The sequence below is a fragment of the Scyliorhinus torazame genome, chromosome 30 (genome assembly GCF_047496885.1).
Source record: "Scyliorhinus torazame isolate Kashiwa2021f chromosome 30, sScyTor2.1, whole genome shotgun sequence".
NCBI classification, from domain to species: domain Eukaryota; kingdom Metazoa; phylum Chordata; class Chondrichthyes; order Carcharhiniformes; family Scyliorhinidae; genus Scyliorhinus; species Scyliorhinus torazame.
This window is the reverse complement of record NC_092736.1, coordinates 23604939-23612431: the sequence shown is the minus strand read 5'-3', so window position 1 is coordinate 23612431 and position 7493 is coordinate 23604939.

The window sequence follows — 7493 nt, the reverse complement described above, 5'->3', positions numbered from 1 at the left end:
GGGAAGGAGATGCGGAAGGTGATAGAGATCAACAAGGGTCTGCGAGCCAAAATGGACGATTTGGAAAACAGATCCAGGTGACAGAATCTGAGGATTGTGGGTCTTCCCGAAGGAGTGGAAGGACCGAGGCCGACTGAGTATTTTGCCACCATGTTGGCGAAGCTATTGGGGGAGGGGGGGTGATCCCTTCCGATAGCAACTGGATCGGGCTCATCGGTCGTGGAGGCCTGTGCCAAAGGAGAGTGAGCCGCCAAGGGCAGTGACTCTGTGTTTTCGTAGGTACAGTGTGAAGGAGAATGTCCTGAGCTGGGCCAAGCAAAAGCGGGTGGTGCAGTGGGCTGGAGCTGGTATACGTGTATCTCAGGACTTTACGGTGGAGCTGGCGAGGAGGTGGGCTGCCTTCAGCCAGGTGAAGAAGGCACTGTACCTCAGCAAGGTGCAGTGCGCCATAGTATACCCAGTTAAGTTGAAGGTGACCTACTGTTGTACCCTCAATAACGACGCTGGAGAATAAAACGGTAAAGAAGGCTTTAATAAGCTAAGAACTAGCCTGGTGCCGAGACGGGTGCTTACTGGGTGCCACCTGCAAGGCGGCCCCTTATATACAACTCCCAGATGGGCGGAGCCAGAGGCGGAGTCCCCCAGGGTTCCAAGCCTGGTCTTCAAGGGGACATCACCTTACATGATGATAAGGGTACAGTAATACAATAACCGTTCATCACATTCACCCCCTGTTTAAAAAAACGAAGCCCGGCGGGGCTGAAGTGGAATCATAAGTCCATTCATTTTGGTGGCCTGATCTTCCTCATTGACCTCCTCAGGTCGGGCGGTGGTGCGGCGGACACGGACATCTTAGTTGGGGGTACGTTCGGGAGCACGGTGGTCGAAGCCTTGGTCCGGGTCAGGGTAGGGGATCGGGGCGCAGGGGAAATAGCTGGGGCTGGGGGTAGTGGTGCCGGCGCCGGCAGGGGCTGTAGAGGGGGGGGGCGCTAGGGGGTGTGCGCGGTCAGTGTCCACCAGGTCACTGGAGTTTTTAGGAGGAATGTACAATCAATTTATGATTTCTTTAGAAGTTATAATTTCTTTAATGTGAGTGGGGAGTGGGACCGGGGGGGTGGGGGTGGGGGGGTAGGGTAGCAGGTGCCGGATCCCGCAGGGGAGCCGTGAGGGAGGGGGCGTCTAGTGGGGGAACCAGCCGTCGGGGTACTCGACGTAGGCGCATCGGGGGTTCGCGTGCAGTAATCGGACCCTCTCGACCGTTTTATGGCTCCTCGCGTGCCTCCGGAGAAGAACAGGTCCTGGAGCCGTCAGCCAAGGTGGAAGCGAGACCCCGGAAGTGGACTTCCTGGGGAAGACAAACAAGCGGTTGTGAGGGGTCTCATTCGTGGCTGTGCAGAGGAGCGACCTAATGGAGTGTAGGGCATCGGGTAGGACCTCCTGCCAGCGGGTGGTTGGGAGATTTCTCGACCGTAGGGCCAGAAGGACAGCCTTCCAAACTGTCGCGTTCTCCCTCTCCACCTGCCCATTTCCCTGCGGGTTATAACTGGTCGTTGTGCTCGAGGCGATGCCTTTGCTGAGCAGATACTGACGCAGTTCATCGCTCATGAACGATGTACCCCGGTCGCTGTGGATATAAGCGGGGAAACCAAACAGGGTGAAGATGCTGTCCAGTGCCTTTATCATGGTGGCCGAGGTCATGTCGGGACAGGGGACGGCGAATGGGAAGCGGGAGAACTTGTCGATGACGGTGAGGAAGTAAGCATTGCGGTTGGTGGACGGGAGGGGGCCCTTGAAGTCCACACTTAGTCGCTCAAAGGGCCCAGAGGCCTTCACGAGACGAGCCTTGTCTGGCCGGTAGAAGTGCGGTTTGCACTCCGCGCAGATCTGGCAAGCCCTGGTCATGGCCTTGACCTCCGCGGTTGAGTAAGGTAGGTTGCGGGACTTGATAAAGTGGACGAGCCGGGTAACCCCCGGGTGGCAGAGGTCATTGTGGATGGCTTGCAGGCAGTCCTCCTCCGCGTTAGCACACGTGCCGCGGGACAGGGCATCTGGGGGCTCGTTGAGCTCCCCTGGACGATACTTGATATCGTACGAGTAGGTGGAGAGTTCGATCCTCCACCTCAAAATTGACCTGGACCGGCATCAGAGAGTTCTGCAGGTGTTTTGGCCGCGTTTGGTCGAGGATGATCGCTCCAGTTGCAGGTAGTCCGAGTCCTCAGCCGAGTCGGATTCGTAAAATGGCCGCGGCCGTCAGTCGCACGTGTCGGGTCGAGAAGATGGCTGCCGCCATCCTGATGTAGTTTAGCTTATTAAGTTGTTGTACCCTCAATAACGACGCTAGAGAGTAAAACGGTAAAGAAGGCTTTAATAAGCTAAGAACTAGCCTGGTGCCGAGGTGGGTGCTTACTGGGTGCCGCCTGCAAGGTGGCCCCTTATATATGACTCCCAGGTGGGCGGAGCCGGAGGCGGAGTCCCCCAGGGTTCCAAGCCCGGTTTTAAAGGGGACATCACCTTACATGATGATAAGGGTACAGTAATACAATAACCGCTCATCACACCTACAAATCCAAGGACTTTTATTTTGGGACGGCGGAAGCACTGGAGGAGTTTGCGAAGGCAGAAGGACTGTGGCTGAATTGAGAAATGGTCATGTACCGATGTAGCCTCATATTTTTTCATTGCGTGCTGGTGTATGTGCTAAATGAGCCAACGTTGTATATATTTGGAGAAGGGAAGAGATGGGACTTTCACTTGCAATGATGGTTCTTTGGGGCTTGGGTGTGTATGCGGGGTTTGTGTGCGAAAGGGGATTTCTTGGTTTTCCTGGGACCGGGCAAGGGGGAGGGAGACCCGGGCGGGGGCCTCCACGCTGGCCGGTTTAAGCCGGCCAGTGAACGGGAGTGAGGTGGGGGGAGGGGCTGCGGCCATCGGAGCCTGGCAGAACAGGTTGCGATGAGTCTCACCGGGGTGGAAAGTTGGGGGGACGGAACAGAGGTTGGGGGAGGAGTTTTATAAGAGGAAGTGGAGGGGAGGAGTCGGAGAGGGGGGGGGGTTTACAATTCATGGGTGTCATTTACGGTACTCTTTCGGGGATTGGATGGCATTGAATGTTAGGGGGAGGGGGGTGGACTCTATAGGTCAATGGTGACCATAGGCGATTCCTGATTCCTTTTTCTTTTTTTCCCTTTGTTTTTCCCACCGTGGGAGGGTTTGCTTTATTTGATACTTATATTGTCAGGTGGGGCGTTGTTTGGGGTGGTGGGAGGATGGGATCGTTGTTGTTGATAAGGGGATTGACTTTGCATTTGTTACCGTTTACTGCTTGTTGGTGGGGTGTAAATTCTGAAGAAAATGGAGAATAAAAATATTTTACAAAAACAAAATTGAAGGCAGTCCTGGGGCAGTGCAGACTATGCTGCAAGGCTATGTCTGGCACACATGTCTTAGTGTCAGTCCAGGGATGGGAAGAGCCTGTCTGTGCTGTGTCAGCTGTGTGCAGCATGGTGTGCAGGGCATGGTCAGTCCCTGAAGATGCTGGTGGTTGGTGGCATGGTACTGGCCAGCAGATGGCACAGTCACTGTTGGGAGGCATCAGCAGGCTCTAAATGGGGACTGGTAAGCAAGTGGGGATGATCTGATGGTCTCAAGGGGGAGTACCGGTGGACTACTGTGTCGAAGGCCTCTAGATGGCAGGGGGAGGGGTGAGGTCGATGTGGAGACATCCACAGAACACGATTTGAGGGGAGGACATTGATATTGACCATGACCATCAGGGGAGGCAGTGGCATAGTGGTATTGTCTGTGGACTAGTAAACCAGAGATCCGGGGTACTGCGCTGGGGACCCGGGTTCGAATCCCACCACTGCAGATGGTGAAATTTGAATCCAATAAAAATCTTGAATTAAAAGTCTAACGATGACAATGAAACCATGGTCGTAAAACCCCATCTGGTTCACCAATGGAAGGAAATCTTGTTACATATGACTCCATACCCACAGCAATGTGGTTGACTCTTAATTGCACCCTCAAACATCAGGCAAACTGAGGGGGAACCCGATTTCGTGGCAGCACGGTAGCATTGTGGATAGCGCAATTGCTTCTCAGCTCCAGGGTCCCAGGTTCGATTCTGGCTTGGGTCACTGTCTGTGCGGAGTTTGCACATTCTCCCCCGTGTGTGCGTGGGTTTCCTCCGGGTGCTCCGGTTTCCTCCCACAGTCCAAAGATGTGCAGGTTAGGTGGATTGGCCATGATAAATTGCCCAAAAAAGGTTAGGAGGGGTTATTGGGTTACGGGGGAAGTGAGGCATGTGCAGACTCGATGGGCCGAATGGCCTCCTTCTGCATTGTATGTTCTATATTTACCCCCCAGCACAATACTCTCGCCAAACCACAAACATCCACCTAAAAAAAGAAGAAAAAAAGCCTCAAACAAAACTCACCAACTTCAATTAACAGCAACGCTGAGCAAAAATAAAAAAGGGGGGAAAATGAGGAAAAACACCAGGATCAATGTCCCCATATAAACCCATCCCAAACAGCAGTAAAGTCCCTTTCAAACCCACTCAGATCAGTCCAAGCCCTTGAGCTTTAATAAAGGCCTTCCTTCGCTTTCTCTGTCGTCTCGAAGAAATGGTCCTTGGCATTATGCGTAACTCTCAGACTTGCCTGGGTACACCACACCAAACACACCACACTTGAAAAGCGCTGACTTTGCCCTGTTGCAGGCCGCCGCCTCCTTGCCAATTCTGCCATGACATCTTGGTAAATTTGAATACTGCTGCCTTCCTACTGAACCTCCCGAATCTCCTTGGCCCACTTCAGGACCCTCGCCTTCATCCGATAGATGTGAAAACATGCTATCACCGCTCGTGGTGACTCATTTGCCCGTAGTTTCACCTGGAGCGACCGGTGGGCCCGATCCAGCTCAATGCAGGGGACCTAATCTTCCTCCCCATGAACCTCATAAACATTGACTCAAAATATTCAGTCGGCCTCGGACCCTCCACCCCCCCAGGCAACCCCATGATCCTGAAGTTCTGCTGCCTAGACCTATTCTTCAGGTCTTCGTCCTGGGACCTCAGGCCCTTGTTCCTTTCCTCCACCCTATGCAGCTCAGCATCCAACGAGGGCAACTGATCGCTATGTCGTGTCAGAGTGCCCTCCACCCCCTTCAACACCTCACCCTGCTCCCGCACTGTCTCCGAGATCTTCCCCAATGCCTCCTTTATTGGGATCAATGCATCATCCACCTACTTTTTGAGGGCCTCCAGCATCTCGTTCCCTTGCCCCTCAAAATCCTTGCCAAACTGCCTTTCAAATTCGACAACCATTAACTCCGTCAGATTGTCCACCATAATAGGTGCGGCCCCACCCGACGAGCTTGCCTCCACCATCTTCGATCCCACTGAACTCTGCATCTTGCTCCGTTCCTCGGGGGGGGGGGGGGGGGGGCTATCCTCACACCTGTCTTCCTAACATTCTTTTTTGCGCCTTTTGACATCCACACAAAAGGCTCTCAAATGACACAAATCTGTCCACCAATAACCCCTGGGAACCGGCAGAAAAGGACCAAAAACCCAGGACTCTAGCGGGGGCTACCTGACGTGAGACCTCCTACATGTCACCACCGGCAGTCTGTTCCTGCCTTTTGAAGGCTGCCTCAGGCAGTGAAATGTTGATGTGATGTTTGAAAAGACATGTCAACTTGCTTCCCATTGGGTGCTGGTGGAGCTCTTACCCTCTTCCTGCATATGAAATGAAATGAAAAATGAAAATCGCTTATTGTCACAAGTAGGCTTCAAATGAAGTTACTGTGAAAAGCCCCTAGTCGCCACATTCTGGCGCCTGTTCGGGGAGGCTGGTACAAGAATTGAACCGTGCTGTTGGCCTGACTTGGTCTGCTTTAAAAGACAGCGATTTAGCCCAGTGTGCTAAACCAGCCCCTATTGGAATATTGATATTGAATATTGAATATTAAATATTGATTGGAATATGTAGGAGCATTTTAAGAGACTGAATATTAAGATGGCTTTCACGTGAAGGCTTTCACTTCTTAATTACGGCTCAGCTAACACAAAGACTTGTGTAGACAGCAACTCTGGTTAAAGAGGGTCATTATTTTTCTAGCTTGGCCAACGTACGTGGAAGAGCAATCTGGGGCAGGTTCCAGATTAACTCTGAATTTATATTGTTCTTAGTTTGATACTTATACAATTTTCAAAAGGCTGGTAGCCCACCTTGGCTGGAAAAGACCCAATTATTACTGTTATAGATTACATACATTGACCAATGGATAGAGGCGACTAGGCAGCTTGGGGCTGCGTGACCAGCTCGTAGGCCTTTCGGTTTTTCTCATGATCTCCTAATGTTTTTTGGGACTCCTTATCCACTGTCCTTGGTTCTTTGTGTATACAATTTTCCTATCCTAGCTTGTTTCCTGACTGGAACCATTGTCTATATTTGCAAGGGCTGTATGGAGCTGCTGATAAGAAATGCTTCCAGCTGAACAGGCTGTATTCTTTGTGAATCCTCTTTTCTAAAGAATGGGGCCAAGTTTAGTTAGCTATGTCCCATTATGCCTTGCATTTTACTATTAAGAAAAATGTATATGTTTCATTACTACAATGCTTGAAGAGTATGGGCTTGGTTCTCCAAAAATAGGGCTATGACCCCACGCCGTAAAACGCTGGCGTTACACGTCAGACTTTCCTTAAAAAATTCAAGAGTTATTCACCTACCTGCAGGGGGCTGGCAGGGCCCCGGAGTGCTTCTTGCAGCTATAGCTGCGGATACGGGCCCCCGCACCTCTGGTTCCGAGTCCGCGCATGCGCACAGCAGCGGCCTCCAGTGGCCGAGCCGAACGTGATGGCAGACTCAGCCTGTGGACCTGGACCAACAACCAAGATCCCAACGATCTGCCCCACGCCACTCCATCAAACCCAACTGATCGCCGCCCCGGCCGCCCAAATGCCCCCCCCCCCCCCCCCCACGCCGCGTGAGAGTCCCGACCGGCCAGATGTGGTTAGAACCACGCCTTCGGGAATTTAGCCGGTCGGGACCGGAGCATCGCTGGGAGGGTTTCTGCGCCGCATAAATCGCGCGCGGGTGATTCTCCGGGGACCGGAGAATCACGGGAGCGGCGCCGGGCCCAATTCACGCGTAAAAGTGGATTCTCCGCCCCCACGCCAAACACGATTTCGGCCCGGGGCTGCGGAGAATCCAGCCCTCTATGTTTAATTGTTTTTTAAAAATAAATTTAGAGTTACCAATTATTTTTTTCCAATTAAAGAGCAAATTTAGCGTGGCCAATCCACCTACCCTGCACATCTTATTGGGTTGTGGGGAATCCATACAGCAGGGGAGAATGTGCAAACTCCACATGGACAGTGACCCGGTGCCGGGATCAAACCCAGGTCCTCAGTGCCGTGAGGCAGCAGTGCTAACCACTGCACCACCGTGCCTCCCATGTTTAAATGTTAATGATTGCTACAATAA